The following is a 25,598-nucleotide window of genomic DNA, read 5'->3' as shown; positions in this document are numbered from 1 at the left end:
TTGGGTCCATCTTCAGAATCTCAGTAAATTCCTGCCTAGCTTCTGCCTTGCTGGTCCATCCTGGTTCAAATGGTAGAGAACTAGCCTTGAGCAAGAGAGCTAAGGGAAAGCAGCCAGGCCCTGACTTCAAGCCCCTAGAACTGGTACCAACAAAACAGAACAAAACCAAAACAAAGGCGCAAACAAACAAACAAAAAGAAAACCACTAAAGCAAAAGTGTTAGAAGCAAAAGATCCTGAAAAATCAACACCTTGATCCAGCCTGCTAATGTGAAAACTGTGACTGGTAAATCAATGAGCATTTCAAGTCTCCAAGGATCCCAGAGATCTTTAGAAAACCACATTTACAGAACTCTTCAGTGAGTAGACTCCACAGGACACTTTGTGGCTTGATTGTTGAACAAGCCTTTTAATGGCAGTAAGCTCATCAGTAGTCACTTGTTTGAGGAATAAAACATGGCAGTAAAAATACATGAGCTGTGGCTAGGGGACTGAGTATAAGACCTATCGCCACTCTCTGTTACTTTAGGAAAATCACCTCCCCTCAGTAGGTTCTGTGCTCCTCTTCAGAAACAAAGTAGCTATACTCATCCATGGAGGTCCCTTGCAATTCTTTCATTATATTACTTTAAAGCATCAGTAACTGCGCTTTAACCCCAGAGTCAGGGACTTTGAAGAAAGCATAGATTTCCAATATGGTTAAAATACAGAGAAAACAAATATTCTAAGAAAAGGTCAGTTATAGTTCTAAAAAGAGCCACCAACTAACCAAAGGTTACAATATCTCAACTTTAGTAGCATGGTTGTTTCAATATTTGAGATTTTTGTATGACTAGACATCATAGCTATCTTAGTTCATATTAAGTACCTTCTGTGGTATTCACCCATGACAAACTCATCTAAGGATGCATCTCTCAGAATGTGTTGCCTTTATGGTGGTATATGACAAAATTTTGAAAAGTGTTTAAGCCATCCACAAAATTCTAATAATACAATAAATAATAAAATAAAAATAATAAAATAAATAATAAAAATACAATAATCAAGTGAGGTAGATATGATTTATCTGCATTTTACAAGCAAGAAACTAAAATCCAAGAAAGATTTGACCTTGAGAAAGTAACTTGACATATACTAGGATGGAGCTGAAATGTGGTGCCAGGGCAACCATAATTACCCTCTATGGTCCCTCCATCCATTTATAAGACTATGCTATCCCTCCCATACTTCACATTGGTCTGCTCTTCCTGCCCTGTTCTCTTTCTCCTTTGCTCAACAGCAGAGATACAATGGTTCCAGACAATGTTATTCAGAAGGCAAATAAATAGCTCTATCTTGTGAAGGACATTGTGCCTCATCCCTGTTGTAATAGTGGCAGCAAGAATGAGAGCAGTGATTTTAGTTCCCCTCCTTATGATTTTCTCTTCACCTCTTCTAAAGGATAAAGGAAAAGGCAGTTTGGCGGCTCCAGATCAATCTTCGCTGAGCACCGTGAGGCTGCATACTCCTGAGAGCTTTGTCATTGACAAGCAGAGATGTATGAGCATGTGTGCAATTGTCCCCCAAACACAGCAGTTTCTCAGCATTACCAATGAGCTGGATTGGATTAAGTATATTTGCACCAAAAGCCAAATAAATATGGCTTTATTTAATACCACAAAAAGGTTGAGATTCAATTGTCCTTGGCCTGAGGCACCTTCTAGTTCTATTGATTGGCCAGTGTCACAGTGCCAGACAATCTGTCATCGACGGCCCCTGCAAAGTGCTTAGCAGGTGTGCAGGGCTCTACTGTGTATAGGGAAACATTTCCCTTTGTTGCAAATACATCAAATGCATCCTAACACATCCAACTCCTCATCACTGCTCCCAAGACACGTAAAGCATTTCCCTCGCATCCCTTTGTAGATGACCACCACGGGAGGAAATCGGTGAGCAGGACTGTAAAGACAGAGAAGAGGGGGGAAATGAACCTAGGTTTCAAAGTCAGAAGGTGGTAGGATTCAGTCTCAGATCTGCCACCAAGTTACATTTGTGACTTTGGATAAATGTAGCTGTTTTGCTCAAAATAACTTCAAAAGGCTAGTAAAGCAGAGACTGAACTAACTTCACCCCCACTGAGTCTTTGGTGCCAGCACGGTGTTCGGTATGTGTTCGGCACATAGTCCACACTCAGGTAAACAACAGGGCGTTAAGGAGTTTATCCATGGTCCAGAAGGGCAAGTCACAGAGGCAGGACTTCATTTAGGATATAACCAGGTCTAAGCTTACGTTCTTAGCCATCGTTTTTCTCTCTTAACTGGAGTCATGGCAGTGCCTGATAGAGGGGCTGACCTTCCTGTACAGGCTGGATGCCAACATCTTTTTGTAAATATGAAAAAATGAATAAGACTCAAATAAGAGAACAGCATCACAGGTACCTGCATGCAAATTGGTAGTAAGTGTTCAGGTTGGCAGTTGCAAAGAGGTGTCCATTCTCAGTAGGCAAAATACAAAATAATTGCATTTCCTAGGCAGACTTTGGCTTGAGAGCAGAGTCTCCATCCCTGTCGAGTCCTCGGCCAAGAACCTTTGTGCAGTGTACAGACTGGATATCCATGCAAGCCCCTTTTTGTTCACAGCAAAGTCAGGATTAGCACTCAGATACAGACAATATTTATCCTGCACTAGTGGCCTTTTTGACAAAGTGTTAGTATTGGAAGGTAAGGAAGATATTCAGATAACATCTGGTAAAGGGATCTCTCATGGGCTTACACTTCCCAGGGCCCTGGGGCCCAACCATTATCCTTAGGAACCAAGAAAAGCTTTGTTTGAAAATATTCTTAAGAGAGGAACAGACAGGCACAATGCCTATGTGCACCTGATCATATAAAAACACTATTTATCAAAATAAGCTCCAGAAAATGAAAACAAGAGGTTTCATTTTCTTTTTTGCTGTTTTTGTTTTCATTCCTTTTGTTTTGTTTGTTCATTTATAAGGCTTTGGGAGTGAAAGGTAGGTGCAGAAATAGAAGGAGAAAGGGTGAATAAACGCAGCAGTGGTACTCACTGGACACTATGTTGAAAATGAACAATGCAACTTTTGGGTGGGATAGGAGGGAAAAACTAGGAGAAAGCACAGGAAGGGGTGACACTGTCCAAAAAGAGATGTACTCTTTACCGGACTTACGTAACTGTAACCCCTCTGTACATTACCTTTATAATAACAATTTAATTTTTTTTAAAGAAAAACTTTGTTGGAATGCCTGATCCCTTCCTGTGCACCGCATGTATTTCAGTGTTTCATCCTCACTCCATCCAGTGCCCTTGAGACACACAGTAGGCTCTGGTGGCTTTCCACCTGTGCAGTTTATCCTCACAGCCAGTCACCACCTAGAAGGGCCTGAGATCCCATCAAACGTAGTTCCAACACTTCACATACGGGGAAGCTGGTAAGATGAAGAAAGAGAGCAGAACCTATTCGCCAAGATCAAAGGTTTCAAGTCCATTCCAGAGCTGAGGATTTTTTTTTTCTTGCACCCATAGCTCATGCTTATAATCTAGCTATTCAGAGAGGCTGAGATCTGAGGATCATTGTTCAAAGCCTATCTGTACAGAAAAGAGTTTGAGACTCTAATTAACCAACCCAAAGCCAGAAGTGGAGGTATGGCTGAAGTGGTAAAGTGCCAGTCTTGAGCAGAAAAGCCAAGCCAGACTATGACACCTGGAGTTCAAGCTCCTATACCAACAAGCTCTCTCCTTTTTAAAGGATGTAAGAATGGCATTTTCTTTTTTGAAGTTTTCTTTTTCTTTTTAATTTTAATTGTTTATTGTTCTTATAAAGAACAGAGGGGTTATAGTTACGTAAGTCCGGTAATGAGTACATTTCTTTTTGAGCAATGTCACTCATTCCCTTGCTTCCTGCCAGTTTTCCCCTCCCATCCCCACCCACACGTCATATAGTTCATTTTCAACATAGTGTCTAGTGAGTACCACTGTTGCATGTGTTCATCCTTTGCCCCTCCATTTCTGTGTCACCCGTTTACCCTCCCAAAGACAGCACATTTTCTAGAGGAGATACTAGTCCTTAAAACTAGGAAAGAGTTATCGTAATTTCTGCAGTGAAAAGAACTGAGCAGAGCAGATACAAAGAAGTCCTTTACATCTTTCCAAGACCTTGGAGCTGGCAAGCCACTCACTCACCTGCCCTGCCACCAAGAAAGGTCGTGAATCCAAGTATAGACTCTGGAGTCGTGCTGCCTGGACACAATCCCAGCTCAGCTGTGCATTATCTTTCTGGCTGGACCTCTCTGTGCCTCATCCCTCAGCTGAAAAGGGAGGATTTTGCTTTCCTCGGAAGGTTACTGTGGGGACAGAATGCAACTGTCCATGCATGCTGTCGACTGCCTAGTTTGACATAACCGTGGGTTGTTTTTATATTGTGACACTGGCACAATGTTCAAGGTCCTCCACAATCGGTCCTCACTTCTCACACCATGCCAATGATCTGCTCACCATGAAAGCCTGGCACACTGGAGGGCTCATGATCTAATTGTAAAAGGCTGCCTCTCCTGCTGGCTATTAGGATTCCGGTGAAAGTGGTAAGTCTTACATTGTAGTCCACTGTTCTCTGGGCTGGGGCTTTTGTGTGGTGCAGACTGCAGTGCAGCCTGTGGTGGCTGCAGCGTGACTATACACAGGGCCATACTGCACTACTGCCCACTTGCCAAGGATCCCGGTTCACCCAGGCTCCAGCAGCAAGGTAAGTGCTCAGAGTTTCATGCCTGCATCTCCCACTATTAGCATGGGACCTCTGGCAGCTGTGAGTCAGCTTCCTTGCCTGCAGTTGAGGATAACTATGAGTTCAAGTGGATGTTAGGTGGGACATCCCAAGGATGACTTTAGTAAAAGGAACACCAATTCCTTTCCATTTCCTTGATTCTCTTTCCTGAAGGTGGATATGGAACTTTTCTGGTTGAGTCAAGATGAAGGAAAGAGTTTGGGGGTCCTAACCTTGTTAAGCATGGGCTGGCTTTTGATATTATTTGTTTTGGTTTGGTTCTATTGGGGATCCAACTCACAGTCTTGAGTCTGTTCTTCTATTGGGGATCCAACTCACGGTCTTGTCTGTTCTTCTATTGGGGATCCAACTCACGGTCTTGAGTCTGTTCTTCTATTGGGGATCCAACTCATGGTCTTGAGTCTGTTCTTCTATTGGGGATCCAATTCACGGTCTTGAGTCTGTTCGGCAAGTGCCCTCCCACTCACACCACAACCCAAGCTTTGTAAGTTTGGATGTGGAGTCCTATAGGAAAACTCTATCCTGGCCTCCTCTGCTACGTAGTGTACTTTCGGGAGGTAGTTTACTTCTTCTGTTGGAGCCTGATGGGAACTTGAATTTGGGGGTGAAGTACAAAGAAACTAATTTAGACACAGACACACATGCCTTTCAAATCCTGCAGGGGTGTGTGGTTAATTTTGATCTCTACGTTGCCAATGAAAAATTAATATAAAATAACATAGAACAATGGCTGGCAGCTTGCATAGGTTCAATTAATGCTCTGTATTATTGTCAGTGTTGTTATTACTATTATCATGTCTTTTAGTACAAAACATGTCATTTTCTTCTTTAGGCCAGCTTCCATTCAACTTTCAAGGTTTGTCACAAAATACTTCCTACAGGATGTTTCCTATGACTACTCATCTTGGCCCTCCAGGTGGGTTAGAGGTGCTGTCCTGGGCCAGCACAGATGTAATGTTCAGCTTTCATCCTCAGGGTATGATGCAAAGTATGTGTGGATCAATATTTGAGGGAGAGAGAGGGAGAGTGCATAGGTGGGAAAGAAAGAAGGAAAGAAGGAGAAGAAGGAAAGGACCGAGAGTGGGAGGGTAGAAGGCAGGCAGAGAAAATAAACATTTAATAAACAATTAAAAGGGGCTGGGAAGGTGGCTCAGTGGTAGAGCACTTACCTTGCATGCATGAGGCCCTGGGTTCGATTCCTTAGCACCACATAAGCAAAAAGAAAAAAGCCAGAAGTGGAGCTGTGGCTCAAGTGGTAGAGCACTAGCCTTGAGCTGAAGAGCTGAGGGACAGTGCCCAGGCCCAGAGTTCAGGCCCCACGACCGGACCCCCCCCAAAAGAAGAAAACAATTAAAAGTTGTTAGGCTTCTACAGTCGAGGCAGAATGGCAACAATGGAGTGATGTGAGCAAGGGCAGCCCGGTTTGGAGTGGGCAGGTAGGGGGTATGGAAGTGGCCAGTGGCAGACGAAGCTGGAAAGTATGCTTAGCAACACCGTGCAGGCCTTGAGTCCCATGCTAAGCAGCACAGGTCCTTCTGGCAGCCAACTGGGAGCCTCAGAAGGATTTTCCAGCTAGAACTGGTAAGAGGCAAGCAGCAGTTGAGGAACTAAGATGGGAAATGATGAATGAAGAACTTCATTCATATATTTTTGTTTCTCTAGAGTGCCCAGATACAAATGCTGCGTTACTACCTCCTTGAAGGCCTGTCTTCGATGTAGAATCAATTATTAAAATCAACTTGCTATCAACTCTAACTTTGCAATGTGATTTAGCCGCTTGCAGGGCCGGAGCCTGGGAGCTGCTTCCGCAGACATCCTGCCATCTGGCCTTCTGGAGGAACCTGGCTGAGAAGCTCATTTGAATAATTGGTTTTGATGGTGTGCACTTGTGGGTTAGACACCTGGTTACAATGCCAGCCCCAATGTCCTTTCAGCCTCTGTAGAAACATCACTTGGGTTATGTAAAGTAGGAGACTCTCTGGGAGGGGAGGCTGTCACTCTCCGAGTGGTCAGGCTGGCCTCTGCCGTCATTCAGACTGCATCTGGACTATGTGTGTGGCTCACTTGCTGTGTGACCTTGAACAAGTAACTTACCCTCTCTGTGGCTAGACTCTAGAAGGAGAGTGATTCTTGCTCTGCCTGTGCCACAGGCTTCGGGTAAGGATCTGAGAGATGTTCAGGAGTTGTGACTTAGCAGAAATACAAGCAGAAAGATTTAGGTAAGGATCTAGACAGAGTTCAATGTCAGACAGCCAAGTGCTTGTGGGCTTCATTATAAGGACTATGGCTCCCACAATGAAGCTCCTGATGGTCTCTTCCCACTCCAGTGAAAACAGGAGAAAGCCACCTCATGGGGGGAGTGTCAATTACTGGTGCCTCAGTTTCTCCTTCAGTGGAATGACAACTATGATCCATTTGTGCTAAAAATTGAAGGAAACAATACATGCCAAATGCCTGGAACAGTACCAAGGCAAGAAGGCTCAGTAGATGTTAGCTATCGTCACTGTCATCGTTCTGGCTCAGTCCCAGACACCACACCTCAACGACAAACAGTGATAAACATTTAGAGCATGTTTGGAGGACAGCAGGAAGGACAGGGAGAAAATCAAGTGTGAGTTTATAGGCAAAACATTGAAATTTTGGGGGTGTCCAGTCTGGAGATAGAGGGGGGTCAAGGGAAATGCAGACTGGAAAAGAATGAGAATGCTAGCCACGGTGCTGGTGCCTTATGCCTGTAATTCTAACTACTCAAGAGACTGAGATCTGAGGATGACAGTTCAAAGCCAGCCCAGACAGGAAAGTCTATGAGGCTCAAAAGCCAAGGGAGGAGGTATGACTCAAGTGTAGAGCACCAGCCTTAAATGAAAATGCCAATCAAGAGTGAGGAGTCCTGAGTTAAAGCCCTACTATTGGAAAAAAAAATGAGGAGGCTCAATTCTTTACTTCAAACAGCTGATTAGCTGCCAAGTAATAGATGAGCTAGATCTAGCAAGCTTTTGGAGAGCAGAGGCAAGGTTATAAGCTGGCAGTTTAGCCTGAGGATGAAGTCCTTTCTAACAGCTAGAGGTCACGTGCATACATCATGATATCTTGGGAGGGAGGAAACAACCCATATCAGGAAGCTGACAAGTAGAGGGGGAATGACAAGACTTCAAGTATGTTGCCTTAAGGATCAGAGCACTGGATCAGATCTCTGTCCATGACGCTGTGACCAGAACCCTGGCAGTGAAAAGTCACTGGTAGAGAAGGAGGTAGTATGAGATGAGGCTGGTGGATCTCTTGCTGCGGACCTTTGTTTGCCTTTCTAGTTTGACAAAATCATGCTGTTGTTATGTTGTCATAGAACAAATAGAATATTAACATGTATTTTATATTTTATATAGCTGATTTTATGTTCTCTTCTATTTGGACAGCTTCAAATGGTTCCCTCTTGGATGCTGAGATGAAAAACAATAGACCACCTGTAGAATGTGTGTGTGTGTGTGTACATGTGTGCGTATGTGAGTGTGTATTAGAAATGAGTGCTCTGGTATTAAACCCTCTACAATGGTCAGTAGCATTTCTCTATACTCTTTAGTTCCTTTTTATGACTGATGTACACTTACAGATGTGCCATACTTTTTTGTAGTTTTTTTCCCCAAAGATTTCTTTGAGATTAAGTAACTACATGCATTTCACAGTATGTGGCATTAGTTATACTTAGCTAATGTCTCAAACACATTGTAACCTTCGCAGTGATAATCATCATCATTCTAATCTACAAAGCTTATGAACTCTATAAACATTAACAATATAACTATTTCTTCCAGATTGGGTGGTATGTCCATTGCTTTCCTTTTGCTGAGTATCAGCTGTTTGCTCTTTCTTTCATTCCCCCCTCCCATCACTGCCCTTGAGTTGCTTAGTTCACTTTCATCAATGTCCAGTACAGCTGATGGGCCCCTTTGCTGGATTTTTTTTCACCTGGTTTCCTCTGATTCTGTGCCCTCCTCCCAGCTTCCCTCAGATGTGCACGTGTATATACCATATATAAGGTAAAGAATATAGAGTCTAGATATTTTAAAATCCACCCACGTCTCTTCCCATTAGAAGGAGGTACTGTGCACCAGGAGATGGTGTAGCACGAGGGTCAGTTTTCATGTCACAGGCCATGAAACCACTTGCCCCATCATACCAGGGAAGCCGGGGTAAGATATTTGGTACTTTGAGCCTCCCTTCCCTTCTCTATTTAAGACTGGGCCATCATAACACCTCTACCAGAGGGCCTGGTGAGGATCAGGTGACATGAGGCATACCATGCACAGTGAGTAGGTGTTTACTTCTCACAGGCATTGGGCTTTGTCCTGGCAAGGACTGCTTCTGATTTCCTTCTGTTTCCTCAAAGTCCAGCTCAAGGTTTGACACCCAGCTGGTCCTCCACAAACCTTAGTTAAATTGAATTGACCACCCAGAAGCATCCTTTGCTATATAAAAATTGCTAGGGTCAAGAGACATAATGACAGCGAGTGTCTGTAGATTGTACAGACTCCACCATGGAGCATGCAGTGCTGGGTCATAAAGAGGAATCATTTCTGCATCACTGAACAGACCAAGAGGGTCTGCTCCTCCCCCCACTTCCACACTCCCAAGAAGCACCAGGGTTTTCTGAAGATGAGAAATTTCACAGCCTCCTGCTATCTTTTGGGTAACTGCGTATTTTATGATGACTAATAGGCAATTACTATGGTAATATTGCAATTCAGCATGTGTGAGGTTTGGGAAATGAGAAATTATGGGTAACTACTTTGGACTCATTTCTATGGTAACAAAAAGTAATTGTCATTAAATACCAGTTATACTGAGGCTGTACCTGGTAATTATAGATTTTTATGCCCAGAAACATAAATAAAACCAATAAATTTATTCAAAGGTCTATGACTGTTTACTTATACTTGGCTCTATGGAATACACAATGACAAGCACCTAATTAAGAAATGCAAACCCAACACAGAATTTCATATTGTCATATGGAGATGGAAAGTCTGTTTTTCAAATGCAAGGGAACTTGTGCATTACAAATGCTCAAATGCTTGGCAAACACAGTAGGGGTGCAGGGGGTGGGGCTGTCTTCTCTGCAAAAAAAGGCAGAGGAGGAGGTGGTGCAGAGAGTATGCAATGTGTGTGCATGGCTACGGGAATTGCTAACAAATTCTAAGCTCATTTACCCTTTACCCTATACCTCATTGGCTTTTCCAACTAGGATTGCCTTGCGCTTGAAGGTGCAGTATCCATCCCTTAGGACCTGAGGTCCCAGATACCCTGGAAGTTTTTGAAAAGCCATACATTGCAAAACTGATGATTATGCCATTCTTTTTCTTCTTTCCTTTTATTTTATTTATTTATTTTTGTCAGTCACGGGGCTTGAACTCAGAGCCTGGGTGTTAGCCCTGAGCTTTTGCATCCAAGGCTAGCACTCCACTACTTGGAGCCACAGCTCAAAGTTTTCTGTTTTCTGGAGGTTAACTGGAGATAAGAGTGTCATGGACTTTCTTGCCCTGGATGGTTTTGAACCGTGATCCTCAGATCTCAGTCTCCTGAGTAATTGGGATTATAGGCATGAGCCATGGGTGCCTGTCCTTTTTGCCTTTTTAATGTGGAAATATAGAACCTAACATAAAATTTACATTTTAATCCTCTGTAAGTGTTCAATGGCATTCAATACATCCACCTCTGAAATGTACTCTATACCCCTTAGCCCTCTATGTACATTATACTCATTAAATAGTTTTCCATTGTCTCCTGTCTTCTTGCCTTTAGCAACTATCATTCTATCCTGTCTCTGGATTTAATTAGTTGATGACGTTAAGTACCTCATATAGTATTTGTCCTTTTGCGACTGGCTTATTTCACTTAGCACAATGTCCTCAGAGTTTGTTTATATTGTAGTCATGCTGTTTTTGAGAGCCTCTCCCATACCGCTTCCATTAAGTGATGAAAGATGCGTTTACCACAGTTTACCCTTCCAAGAGGGTGGGGGGTTTGGGGGAACTGGGGCTTGGGAGAAGTATGTCTTATCCAAGCACAACAGGAAGATTTGGGAGAATGAGGTTGTTTAATACTTACTACTTGCTTTCCTTTCTCAAGGAGTTGTTGGAATGAATTGGAGAATCTGGAAGAAATGGAAGAATTCCTAGCAAATACTGATACTGTATACTCAAACTAAACTAAGAAGATTTAATCCTACTAAATAGGCCCATAACAAGTAATGAAAGAGAAATGGCAATAAAAGACCTCCCATCCAAGAAAACCCCAGACCAGATGGAGTCACAGCCAAATTCTACAAGGGAAGTGAGTTCTATAAGAACTCACTCCAGTACTCCTCAAACTCTTCAATGAAATTGAAAGTGAAAGATCACTACCAAACTCATTCGATGAAGCCAGCAGAACCCTCATCCCCAAACCAGGTAGGAACTCATCAAAGAAAGAGAACTATAGACCCATTTCTTTGCTGAATATTGATGTAAAAGTTCTCAATAAAATGGCCAACTGAATTCAACAACTAATCAAAAAAGTCATACACTATGATCAAACAGGATTCATTCCAGGGATGCAAAGCTGGTTCAATATACACAAGTCAATTAATATAATTCAACACATCAACAGGAGCAAGGACAAAAATCACATAATCATCTCAATAGATGCACAATAAGCATTTGACAAGATCCAACAGACCTTTATGATAAAAGCTCTGGAGAAGCTAGGAATTCATGGAACATTCCTCAATATAATAAAGGCTGTATATGACAAACCTACAGCCAGCATTATACTTAATCAGGAATGAGACAAGGATGTCTGCCCTCTCCACTCCTCTTCAATATAGTGTTGGAATTCCTAGCTAGAGCAATAAGGCAAGAGACAAACATAAAGGGGATCCAGATAGGGAAAGAAGAAGAAAAAGTCTCCCTCTTCTCAGATGACATGATCCTGTATTGAAAGAACCCCATAGGTTCCTCTCCCAAGCTACTTAAATGGATCTGAAACTTTGGCAAAGTAGCAGGTGTAAAGTTAACCTATAAAACTCAGTAGCTTTTCTGTATGCCAACAATGAGAAGAGTGAGGCTGAAATCAGGAAATCAACTCATTTTATAGTAGCCTCAAAACACACGCACAGGTGCGCGCACACAAACACACGGACACAGACACAGACACAGACACAGACACACACACACACACACACACACACACACACACACACACACACACACACACACACACACACACACACACACCAAAAACCCTGGGAATTAATCAAAGATGTGAAGGACTTCTATAATGAAAACTTTTAAAAACCTGAAGAAGGAAATTAAAGCAGACTTAAGGAAGTAGAAAAAAATCTCCCATGCTCCTGGATTGGGAGGATTAACATGAAAATGGCAATACTGCCCAAAGCTATCTACAAAGTCAAAGCAATACCCATCAAAATTCCACCAACATTCTTCAATGATATAGAAGAAGCAATCCAAAAATTCATATAGAATAATAGAAGAGCCTGAATAGCAAAATCAGTCTTTAACAGGAAGAACAGCACCAGAGGAATATCAATACCAAACTTCAAACTCTATTACAAAGCTGTAGTTATAAAAACAGCTTGGTACTGGCACATAAACAGGCCTGAGGACCAACGGAATAGAATCAAAGACTCAGAAATGAACTCACAGCCTATAGCCACCAAATCTTTGATAAAGGAGCCAAAAACACAGAATAGAAGAAAGACAGCCTCTTCAACAAATGGTGCTGGCAGAAGCTGGCTATACACATGTAGAAAACTGAAGTTTGATCCTTATATATCACCCTGCACCAAAATCAATTCCAAATAGATCAAAGATCTCAACATAAGACCAAATATCCTGAAAAGGGATAAGAGTAGGGGAAGAACTAGGGCTCCTTGGCACAGATTTAAACTCCCTAAGTAAAGATCTAGAAACACAAATCAAAGAAAGGCTGGGTAAGTTGGATTGCATTAAACAGAAGACATTCTGCATGGCAAAGGACATAGCTAGCAGGATAAATAGAAAGCCCACACAGATTGGGAGCTCTTTACATCATTTACATCTTTACATCTCTTTACATCTCTTTACATCTTTACATTGGGAGCTATGCATCAGACAAGGGCCTCATATCTAAAATATACTTAGAGCTCAAAAAATGAAATCCCCCCAAAACAAATCCTCAAAGAAACAACAACCTCATCAATATGTGGGCTAAAGACTTAAAGAGAGACTTCTCCAAAGAAGAAATAAAAATAGCTAATAGAAGAAAATATTCAACATCTCTGGCCATAAAAGAAATGCAAATCAAAACAATATTGAGATTCCACCTTGCCCCAGTTAGAATGGCCATCATCAAGAAAACAAATAATAACAGATGCTGGCCAGGATGTGGCCTAAAGGAGACACTACTACACTGTTGATGGGAATGTAAACTTGTTCAACCACTCTGGAAAGCAGTATGGGGGTTCCTCAGAAGACTAAACATAGAGCCTCCCTAGGACCCAACACTCCTGGGCATTTATCCAAATAATCACAAACCAGTCTGCACTAATGATACCAGCACAACCATGTTCATTGCAGCATTATTTACCATAGTGAAGATATGGAATCAGCCCCTCAGTGGCTGAATGGATCAAGAAAATGTGGCTTACATACACAATGGAATTCTATGCTTCCATCAGAAAGAATGACATTGCCTCATTTGTAAAGAAATGGAAAGACTTGGAAAAAATCGTATTCAGTGAAATAAGCCAGACCCCAAGAAAGGTAGGAGGCATGGTTTCCCTCATTGGTAATAACTAGAATATGTCTATAAATCTCTAAGTTAATCCAATGAATTGTAAAAGACAAAAATAGTGACACTTGGACATGACTAATTAAATAGCACTCTAAGCATTGCACACTGAGAACAAAAGAGGATATTCTTAGGAGAGAATCACAATGGCTCAATATCTATGTGCATATGACCATATAAAATGATGCTTATCAAAATGAACTACAAGAAATGGAAACAAGAGGGTTTCCCCCCACCCCCACACCCCCAGTAATGGGGCTTGAACTCGGCCTGGAGCTTTCTGTCCCTCAGCTCTTCAGCTCAAGGCAAGCGCTCTACCACTTGAGCCACAGTGCCAATTCTGGTTTTCTGGTGGTTAGTTGGAGGTAAGAGTCTCACAGACTTTCTTGCCCGGGCTGGCTTTGAATCAGGATCCTCAGATCTCAGCCTCCTGAATAGCTAGGATTACAGGCATGAGTCACAGGCGTGAGTCACAAGATGGGTTTTTTTTTGTTTGTTTGTTTGTTTTTTTTACTGTACTGTTTGCAGTTAGTTCTTTTTTCTTTCTTTCTTTTTCCTTTGGTTTACTCCCTGTTGTCATTGTCTTTTTTAAAATTTCTGTACCCTTTGTCTTGTATATAAGTTTATCTGAGTTGGTGAAAGGAATGAGGATCATAGAAATGGTGGGACAAAGGGTGAAGTAATTCAACAGTGATATGCACTACATTATGTTGAAATGAACTTTACAACTTGAAGGGAGGGGAGTTGGGAGTGGGGAGAAAATGAGGGAGGGAGTAACATTATTCAAAAAGAAATGTACTATCAAAAAAAAAAAAGAACCTTGGGGAAGGGAGGGAGGGAGGGGATGGTAGGGGGAAAACAATGGAGGGGGTAACAATGTTCAAGAGGAAGTGTACTCATTACCTCACTCATGTAACTGTAACCCTCTGTATAGTATCTTTACAATAAAAAAAACTGTATTAAAAAAAAGAAATGTACTCATTATCTCACTTATGTAATAGTAACTCCTCTGTACATCACCTTTACAATAAAATTTAAATTAAAAAAAACAGTTGTTGGAATGATCAAATATAGTTTTCAGTGCCTTTAAATGTAAAATGCCCTGTACAATGACAAGGTTTGGCTGAAAATCCAGTGTTTATTAAATCATAAGAACAGCTCATTATGTGAAATTATAGCAGTGTAACAATTCATGTCACGATGATACACAGTGAAAACATTTGGGGTTAGGAGGCCATGCAGGTGAAGAAATATAAAGGTTGAAGGCAGATATGTACCCTTCTCTGGGGAATATAGCTTTGTGACATGCACAATCGCTAAAGCCTGCTATTTACTTCACTTATTCATTCAGAAAAAAATACATATCAAAGGCACATTATGTGTCAGGTGCTGAGAATGTAGAGAATAAGGCAAAATCACGACTAAGGAGCTTATATTATAGAATAGAGAAAAAAATTAAACAAACTGTCACACATATTCAAATGATTATAAACAGTCCAAGGACTACAAAAGGGCAATACCAAGTACTATGAAGGAGTATAGGAGAGGCCAACTTTACATCATAGGTGCTGGGGAAAACTTTCTGTAGATTAGCATTAAATCTAAGACCCAAAGTAGGAAAAGGTGAGTATGATCAGAGTATAGAAAAAAATAGAATGCATTGTTTCCCTGTGTCTCTATAGCATAAATAGTGTAAGTACTGGCATATCATCTAATAAATTGTGATAGATGGCTACTGTAGGGTATAATATAGCTGCTATATATTGTTGCTGTAAACTTTAGTTATAGGTTTTATATACTCTTAGTATAGCCACAGCCTAGTACCATACACAGTGGTCTAGTTAATAAAAGCTGCTACACTCACATAAGGTGCATTTTCTGTCATGGTAGAATATACATATATTACTATTAAATGCTGGAGTACATCTTCTCTATTTAACTATTAAAGCCATATCCTACATATTATATTATTAAATATAAGCTTAGCTGAAATCTCTCTAATTTTTTCCTAAATTGGATTGCATGCTTCATGTTATTATTATTGTTGTTGTTGTTATTTAAAGGAGGCTCAAGTGTTCTACCACTTGAACCATGCCCCTGTACTTTTTGATCTTCATTTGATTTTTCAGATAGAGTCTCATACTTTTGTAATTGCATGCTTCTCTAATGTGGAAAAAGTAGGAAAAGAGGAAGGAGGAAAAATGCATTTATATTTGGAACTTACAATATATCTAACATTGTGCTTTAAATTCATTATCTCCAAAAACCTTACAATTCTTTAGCATCCTCGCTTGCAGATGAGAAGAGTCTTGTGAGGCCATGCCATTGATCACAATGTCATATAGGAGGTAGGAGAGCAGAACTTGAAATCCCCTGTTCATAGCCACTAACTCCATAGCCCATGGACCCAGCCAGTACACTGCCCCTCCAAGCCCATGAGGCTCCTTGGGGCAGGCTTGACTTCTCAGACTTTCAGTGCTTGGCATGCATAGCCCTGGCTGTGGGACTGGAGGACAACAGGGAGGAGCAGGGCCTCACTCAGACAGAACTGCATTCCTGCCCTCTCCTCACAGGGCACAAACCTGAGACAGATTCTTGACCTGTTCTGAGGGACTGCGCATCCAGAGGGAGATATCAAGAGAATGAAAGTCAGAGGGCATGAGTGGAAAGTAGAGACATGGCTGTCTGCGTTCTGGCCTGTATCCAGAGATCTGATCAGTTCATGTGAGGTCTGGATTCATTTACTGCCTTAGAATTATGAGAAACTTACTATTCCTTCCTTCCTTCCTTTTTTTCCTTCTCTTCCTCTCTCCCTTTCTCCTTCCCTCCTTGTTCTTTTCTTCATTCTTTCCACCTTTCCTACTAAAAGTGGATTTTATTATCTGTAAACTGAGAAACCTTAACTGTAAAGCAAAGGCAGTATTTAGGAGCGCAGAGTCTCTCTCTGATTGTTGCTTTGGGCCTTGTACTTTCAGTTTTTGGCATGTCCAGCCCTGGCAGTGGGAATGTCCTCTAGATTTGTAGTGAAATAATATTAAATAAAATATGTGTAGGAGCTCAAAAGGCCATTATTGGGTCAGCGAGCAGACTTCTTAGAGTGGCACTTCTCAAAATCTGTTCTATAAGCCTAATATGTGTGGATCATGACACTAACCTTTGAGAAACACTGAGCACTATATTTCTCTTTTGAGACTTGAGGTGCTTATATTCAAAATTCTGGAAGGTCTTATTGTAAAAAGGTTTGTTTAACTTAAAAATTTCCAAACTTACTTGCACTCTGAATTCTCCCCCACCTGGCAAGTCTCATCAAACCCTGGAAACAGTGCTGTAGACAACAGGGTGGCTCTGGGAGGGGCTGGCCTATGGGACCAATAGGGCAGCTTGAAGCTCTCCATTCTGAGTTTCTATTATTATTTTTCAGACTCTCCAAAGCTGTAGCAGTAAATTCTCCTGATCGATGGGCTCTTTGTTGCTATTCAGAACAGTTTTAGCAACAGGATTAATGCCTGTGGCTAGAGACTTTCTCCAACTCTCATAATGAGAAAGAATCACATTTTCTCAGTAGGAGTAGCATAGAGCTTGAATTTCACTATGAAACTATTTCTCAGGGTTGGGGATTTTAAAATCCTGAAATATCTCTTCCTCCCCATCACAAAATCTGAAGCTTGAGGACACGTAGAAAGCATCTAGCCCCTCTCCTCTGATTATCTGAAGGCCAGTCATTTTTGCCAAGGTCATAGACCTATTTCTAGCTAGTCCTTCTCTGGACCACAAATGATGACATAAGTAAGTGTGTGGGATGTCAGCACTGACCTCGCGTTCACCACTGCTGCTTGTGTAATTAAACAGAAACATTAACATAAATCAAATGGTCATTCCCCCACCATCACCACTAGTAGCACTTCCTGCCTAGGGGTGGTGGGAAGGCTTTGTTCTCAGGCCTGCAACAAGTCAAAAAACTTGCAAATGCTAATGAGCCATCACTTTGGCCAATTAAGAGAGGAAGTAAAAAATTTTCTTTCATGAAGGTTTCATGCCTCCCATGGGCTTTTTTCTTAACTTATACCCAGGGGCATTAGCAATCCCTTCTGGACTCAGTTTCCATGGTTTTGGAAAGTAATAAGCCAACTCTGTGTAAAATGGGCCCTGCCAGGTGTCAGATCTGGTTTAATGTGAGTGCCACCCATGACCTTCTCATCTTCAGGCCTGTTTTCTCATCAGTAAAAATCACCTCTTTTGTTAACTTATAAGCATGCTGATCCCTTTGTTAGACATTAGGAATTCAAAGACCATTGAGATTCAATCCATGTTCTGTGGTGGCTTGAATTCTACTGGGCTATAAGGTAATAGGAAAGCACACTCAATAATCAGGGAACCCAGGAAAGGGAGTGGCCAATTCTGTTTAGGGCTTGGTAGGACATAACCTAAGTTCCCAAAAGGGTTAGTTAGATGAAAAAAAAAGAAATGAGGCAAGTGTTGGCAGAGGGCCATCTGCACAAGGGTAATGTAACCCTTGTGAAATTTTAAGTGTTAACTGATGGTGCTAATATAGGAGAAACTATCCAGGCATGAGTCAGAATGGGGTTGGCTGGTATGGTCACATTAAAGAGTGACAGTTCACATGGTCTGGTCATGCTGCTGTCCTTCACTAATGATCTCCAAGGAGCAATACTGCAACAAAGGAGCAATCATTATAACCCCTATGAGATTCTACAAGACTCAATTCATCCCACGATTTCTTCTGATATTCACCACTGTCCTGTACCAGGAAGTTATTATTATGCCCAATACCCAAGAGAAACTGTGATCATCAGAGAGGGAAAGTGAATTCACTGAGCTTACATAGGAAGTAGGTGTTAAGACTGATACTAGTTCCCCTGATCCCTGATTCCTGAGCTGTCCATGAAACCCCAACAGTGGCTCTGCAGAAATAGCCAGGGCTCATCAGACATACTCTCAAGAACCAAGGTGAAGAACAACAATTTTTTTCTCTAAGTTTATCCTCTTTTTATGCTTGCTTCCAACCTTCTATCCTGTGACCACCTGCTTCTCAGCATTCTCCTCACTCCCTCACCTGTAATTGCCCAGGTAGACTCCATCAGGGTTGAGCATTGGTGCAATCTTGAAGACCAGGTGTTCTCGAAGAGCACGGGCAACTGGGTGCTGGCTCACAAGGAAGTCAATGATCCCTAGGGAGAGAATAGTCAGTGTTAACTTCAAAGTGTTTCAAGGAGGAAGCACATTTTTCTCAGCTTGGAAAACAATAAGAGCTCAACAGGTGACTACTGGCCTTTGTTGTTATCTGCTGCAGTGGCTGTGTGGCTATGGAAGAGATGATTCCCAGTGTATCTTCCCAGTATATCTCCCCCCCCCCCCGCCCCACCCAGGAGAAAGACATTTCAAAACACATCCCTGAGGCCCAGAGACAGGAACTGGGGAAAGCACCTCCTGCTGGAAAGGACAGATGAGGAGGGCTCCAAGAAAAAGATGACATTTGAGCTGTGCTTTGGAAGGCCCAACAACCTCTGCAAGGTGTTCTTATCCATGAAACCAGAGGGCCACCCTGAGAAGTCCAAAGCTCACCATGTCACTCCTTCTTTAGTACCCTCTGATGATGGGGCTTGCACCTATCAAGAGCACAGGGGGTGGGAAAATCAACAGCTCTGAGCTTTGGAGCCTCCCCTCTGTTCCACATTTCCATTTCTTCATTGGAGATCTGAATAAATAGTTAAAATGCTGCTCTAACAGTTCATGAGAAGAATGTAATGCAAGAAAGTGAGAGGAGAGTCCCTAAAAATACAAAGGGGTCCCATTCCCTGTTAGGGAGACCAAGAAAGGCCTGGGGGAGAGGGAATATTTGAACTGTGCCCTGACAGGTCTTGAAAGACAGGCGGAAGAAAGCCAGTAGGGTAACTAAGAGCAATCCACATGCCCAGCAGCAGGCACTAAGCTCTTGGAATGACCAGTCACCCCAGAACATATTCCAAAGCTGCTGTGACCAGTGAGGGACATCTCAAGCTTTTTATTATTCCAAGCTGAGAATCCATCAGCAATCCAGAGCCAGTTGGACAGCATTTACTTCCCAGTCAATGCAACAGTGGACCAGATGCCCTAATTTATTTGTTGGTCCTCATATTAAAGTTGCAGTTTGCCAGTAAACAGGCAGAGTAATGATGCCAGGCACCCTTGTTAGGGGCTAATAATTGCTTAATCTGTTTACTAATTGACCCCAGCTCCCGGGGTGGCCCTCTATCAAGGAACCAGTCTGTGTTCAGGATCTGGACATGCTGCCTCTGAGAATGGCTTCTGGAAATGGAGTAGCTTGTCATGATCCATCCTCCTTCACAGATGAACAGATTAATTGGGCTGCCAATTAGGCAGCTAATAAAAGAAAGAAAAAACAAAGCCAGACCAGAGGCTGTAGCAGCCCAGAGCTCCCTCCCTGAGGTGGGTAAGGGAAAAGAGAAGGGGAAGTTTCAGACTCATCTGTTGGCTTGAGGTTAGATCCAACAGAAATCATTGCCAGTGATCAGAATATCAGAGGATCTTCCCTTATTGATTTATTTTCGGTAGTAGAGGAAGTAAGTTGAGAAGTAGTAGTAGAGGTAGTAAGTTGAGAAAAAGGAGTAGAAGGAAGAAAGTGGGAGAAAGCAAGAGTGGGGACCATGCCATAACTGGCTGAATGTGGATGGAAAGCACTGCATGGGACAAGGAAGCAGAGGAACTCAGGGAGAAGAATGAATCAAGGAATTGTATTTGAACCTTGATTGATTGTTAGCTGGATGTATGGCTTGCTAGCTTTCACTGAGCATTTTTTTCATCTTGACAGAAGGGTGCTACTGAACCTGGAAGAATGTTGCGCATCTGGGAAAGAAGATTTGGGCTCAACTTAGATCTCCTCATAGCACACACGTAGGACCTAGTTTTGGGTGAGCTATAGGAACCTTCCGGGCATACTTTCCCTACAATTAGGAGAAAGAGCTGAGGAAATCCTAAGGAGGCATCTGACACTGACATCAAATGATTCCATTAGTTTTATTCCTTTTCCCCAAAGTGGATAAATCCTGGTCCGTTAGATAAGGAGAGTAATCTTCCTGCTGGGTGCCAAAATGTGCTCCCTTGACATCAGTCCTTGTTCTGTGCTGAACGAGTTTACCAGGTCCTTTCCTTTGGGCAGATTTAATCAGAAAGATGGAGGGGAGAACAGAAATGGGAAAGCTGTAGACTAGAGAGGCTAGGTGGAGAAAGTAAAGTGCTGGAAGATTTGAAATTAAAGCTGAGTGGCAGGGATTCTTGCCCAGTGTGAACCTCCAGCTGGCCAGAATGAATCTCACCAGGCCAACCACAATGGAACCTGGTATTCATTATTGTTATTTCAGGACTGGGCCCACAGCAGGTCCTTAATAAATGCCTATTGATGGATCAGTCCCAGAACTCACTCAAGCTTGACCAAGTCTGTAGTTAGTGAAATCGACAAATCAGTCTACAAATACCCTTGGCAGGGCCAGTGATGGACATTCTAAGATGAAGAAGATGCTCCTGTCATCTCCTTATTGACTGGCCAAAGGTCTGATGGACACTGCATAGAATATTAGAAATTAGAAAGGGCTTTAGAGGTTAAGGAGGGGTCCTGGAGAAGGAGGATGAACAAGCCAGATGAAAGGTGCCAGGAAGGTACACAGGCAGGGGAATTCTTATACAGAAGTTTGGTGGTGGGAAAGAAGGTAAACATTCAATTGCAGGTACATAGCTTCAAGGTGAAAAGTACAGACATAAAGTAAACTCTCCTCCTCAGGACTCACTGACTTTGTTGTGGCCTTACCTCCTCAGTTTTCCTTGCCAGTTAAAAAGGTGAGAATAATTATTAGCTGTGGGTTACTGTGAGGATTTAAATGAGCTGATGCAAACCAAGTATCTGGTACATAGGTTGCTCTTCCTTGGAGGAAGAGGAGTGGGAGAAATGAATGGGAGAAGTGAGCAGGGACTTGACAGTATAGCTGAAAACATGAAAGACAGAGGGAATCACTGCAAGGCTTGAAGCCAGGGAGACACAGGTCTGAGCTTTAGAGAGGACTCCTAACTACCACCTGGATGGTTGCTTTGAGGGGAGGAATACAGTGACAGGACGTCTTGAAGGCTGGATTAGGGTGGAGGTAGGGAGTAGACAGATAAGAAGCCAGCACATATAAAGCAGATTGTCATTAGCAAACGGACTGATGAGGTGGAAGCCTGCTAAGGCTCTGGTGTGACCAAGGCCCGGAGAATCATGAGAATGGAGCATGTGCCAGGGAGTTAGTACAGTACTACCCTCCCCCTACCACCTCTGAAAAAAATCATATAACCTTTGGCAAGATGCCTGAGATTAAGTTTCTGGCTCCTGGCACCATGGGGATCTCAAATTGGAGCTCAGAAGAATAAGGAAAATTACCCCTCCTGAACCTTTGAGTTTGGGAGATTGATGCTTGTATGTGATTATCATGTCTATCTCCCCTCCAGGGCCTGAGTTCCTGGAAAGCAAGAATTGGTTCACAATCTCTGCCACCTTACTCTCAGTGCCTGACACATGGCAAGTACTCAATAGATACACAAGAAATGATCCACGAAGGCCATTTTATTAGTGGATTGACTTGCAATGCTATTGGCTCCATTTCACAGACAGAGAAACGAAGTCAGGGTGTGATATCACTAGCTGAGAGGCTCACTGGAGCCTAGATGTAACTCAGATTCAGTTCTACTGGCTTCAAAGCAGTGCTCCATTGTTGTTGTTGTTGTTATTATTAAAACAAGATGGAAAGAATCAGATCATTTGCATATGTTTTGCAAAGTGATTTGCATGTACCCACATGATTTTCCCTCTAGAGACTTCTTAGTAGTTTCTGTTCTCTGTTCCAAGGCAACATAATAGCTAGGCTAGGATCAAGACAGCCAAGATCTCTCCTGGGCCCAGAGAATGGTATGCTGACACCACCTATTCCAGGCCCTCCCCTGTCTGTCACCAGGCCCTGTCCTCAGCCCAATGACTTCAACGCAGGGAATCATAGAGAGTCTAGCCCTGAGGAACTTAAGGCTCACAGTGTAACACTTCACCTTCCACTCCCAGTTCTGCCAATTTCTCAAAGAAAGAAGTGATCTAGGACAGTGAAAGGACCCATTATACCCACATGTATGATGAGAGGCTATTTGAGGCTGAGATAGAGAAGATGCTACCTGAGTGAGGACCAAAGGTAGGAGGAAAGCCAAGTGCAGGAAGGGGCAAACCTGACTGATAGGAAACAGATATACTAGGTTGTATTTGCTTAGTCCTGGTGGCTGGTAGCACTGGTGATTATGAGATCATGTTTTGTGTGTGTGTGTGCATGTGTATGTGTATGTGTATACATGAATTTCCTTCCTCCTCCTCTTACCCTCACAATTTAATCCTGAAGAGTGAACCTCTTGAAAGGGAGGGCTTTTTATCTCCCTATTGTGTAGGCAGTGGGGGCATCTTGGCCCAGTCTCAGGGTCAAGACACCTGGATCCAGTCCCCTGTGCCACCACTAACTTGCCAAGTGATGTCCAGTGAGCCCGTTGACATTTCTGAAAAGCAGAACTAAGAGTCTGGGACTGCCTGGGGTACCTGTGGATGTACACAGGAGTGTGAGCACAGCTCAGCAGATTTCAGCTCCATGGAAGCTCCTGAGCAAGTTACTGCTGCTCCATTCTGCAAGTGAGGAGCCAGGCTGAGAGTCAATGGACTTGCTAACATAAGGGTTCCTCAGCTAGCAGACAGAAGTGGCAGGACTCAAACTCAGGCCCATCTACCTGTACACCTCAGCCTTACCACTACCTTCTGCTCTCAACCTGAGCATGGTATTCCGTGAGTGTTGGTCTCATTAATTCACAAACAAACATGTGAAGAGGCCCAGGTGTTCTGCAAATGGAATTTATGGTGAGAGTGTTCCAACTGCTCCAGGAAGCGTCAGTGAGAGCCAGGAGCCAGAGACTGAGGTCTAGCTCTGGTTCTGGCCAAATGTCCAGCATGAGGTGAGGAGGGCCCAGCCAAAAAAAAGCAGTGAGGCAGAGTGGGACCCACAGTACCAGAAGCTCAAACCTGAGTATGGGCTCACAGTGAGCCTTAGAAGAGCCATGCAGAGAACTGACAACATAGTCTATTAGCGTTGTCTCCCTGACTATAGACACCCTGTGCTCATTGTATTCCAGGCACCACCTCAAACAGTATATGGGTAAGTGCTTAATAACTTTTTTACAACAAACAGTGATACAAGATGCCCATTATTTCTCTTTGGAGTAAAGGGAACTGAGGCACGGAGAGGTTCTGTGGTGTTCCCCAGGTAAATGGAGGACCTGAATCCCATTCCTAGCAGAGCCATCAGACCTCAGATACAGTGTCACACTTGGTCTCCCCTGTCCGCTCACATTGGAACTGGACATGAAGAGAAGTAGGCCTCACAGAAGCCCTAGTGGAGCTTGGCATGAAGGGAATGGCCTGGAGTCTTCTCTCTCATCATCAAGTCTTCAGGAAGTTCAGCCTTTGTCACTGTGAATGCCACCTGTTCAGGGCTCTGCACTGAGGTGACTTTACTCCCAGTAGCAGGTGCATTAGCAGCTCGGTAGTGAGAACCATGGTCCCAGACAGATGGGGAGAACCAGCTTCACATAGCTGCTTCCTGCTCAAGGTCACTGGGCCAGCTAATAGGGAAGAGCTAACAGAACCAGGGCAATCTTGGCCATCATCCCTCAAGGTCTCAGACTCGCCTACATCCCTAGGGCATGGTTGGCTCTGACTGGGGTGGGGGGAACCTCCTACTATGTCATTTGGGGTTTGATGTGGCTGTCTCCATGAGAGATCTTGTGTAGGCGGAAAAGTGGGGAGTGATGCCTATTTTACGCCACCTCGAGGAAGAATACATCTACTGCCTTGTAGGAGACATGGAAAGAGGAAGACGTGGATTCCAGGGCCACTGTCATCAATGAGTTGTAGGGCACAGAAGAAGATACCTTACTTTCTTGAGCTTCTGCATCTCCATCTGGAAAATGTGCATCAGTTGTGGAGTAGCTAGAACTCTGCATTCTTCCAGGTACAAATTTGGCTTTCTAGCATTTCCCATCCCTAAGCAGATCAAGGAGCATGCTCAGGCTAGCCAGGTCTGAGGTCAAAGCTCCTCTCTTCCATTTGCTAGCTGTATAACCTGCTTATTTTTTTTAAAATTCAGTTTTAGCAGTTCAGAGCCAACACAGGCTTTGTTGTACACACGAGCCCCAGAAGATGGAGACCATAATTTTATTTTACAGATATAGAAAATGACCACTGGAGAGTGAGTCTCTAGACCTTAAATAGCTCATAGTTGAATGGGAGGGAAAAAAATGAAAATCAATCCCATAACCACTCAGGGCAATAAAAGTCTTTTATCGATGGTGGTAATCTTTAGACCTATAATGTAAGTAGAAAGCAGAGGGTTGGACAAAGTGGGCCAGGATGGGCCACAGTACAGGTACTTTAAATGAACCTTGGGGGATGAGAGGTGCTGCTACCTGGCAAGGAGTATGCTCAGGTCCTACTAGAGGGGACCACAGATGCCAAGGCCCCGTGGTGAGCATTTAATCTATGAGGCTGATGGTGTAGGTCTGATGTGTAAAGAGGTTGAGGCTAGAGAACCTGGCAAGAGCCAGTTCCTGGCTCTGAAGCCCTACTGGGAACTCTGGAATTCATCTTGAAAAGATAGGGAGTGGGTACTGAAAGGTTTTGCCAGTGAGTACACATGTGAACATCACTGAATATTTCAAATGAGCACCACACAAAGACCCTTTTCCAGGGTTATCAGAAGGAGATTCACTCGACTTCTCCACATTTCTGTAAAATGGCATAGCGACCCTGCCCTCTGCCTACTGCCTATGGAGGAAGTGAGCATGAGGATATGGCTTCCTAGAGATGCAAATCTTAATGGCAAAGCTACTATGATTTTGTAAACAAGGACAAAGCAGTTACATCCAATCAGCTG

The 25,598-nt window shown here is 43.0% G+C and overlaps 1 protein-coding gene across 1 annotated transcript in view; it reads right to left on the bottom strand.

Annotated features, from left to right (window-relative positions):
* The window catches only part of LOC138803359 (cytosolic carboxypeptidase 6-like), a 98,877-nt gene extending 94,550 nt beyond the window's left edge, over positions 1-4,327 (bottom strand). The window contains exon 1 of the mRNA XM_069987281.1: positions 4,179-4,327. The gene's annotated coding sequence lies outside the window, so the exon portion shown is untranslated. The remainder of the gene's footprint in view (positions 1-4,178) is intronic.
* Positions 4,328-25,598: the final 21,271 nt, after the last annotated feature.

Source organism: Dipodomys merriami, unplaced genomic scaffold (assembly GCF_024711535.1).
Source record: "Dipodomys merriami isolate MVZ:Mamm:240054 unplaced genomic scaffold, mDipMer1.0.p SCAF_34, whole genome shotgun sequence".
In the NCBI taxonomy this organism is placed as follows: domain Eukaryota; kingdom Metazoa; phylum Chordata; class Mammalia; order Rodentia; family Heteromyidae; genus Dipodomys; species Dipodomys merriami.
Note: the sequence above shows the minus strand (reverse complement) of the source record. Positions and strands in the feature narration are given on the sequence as shown.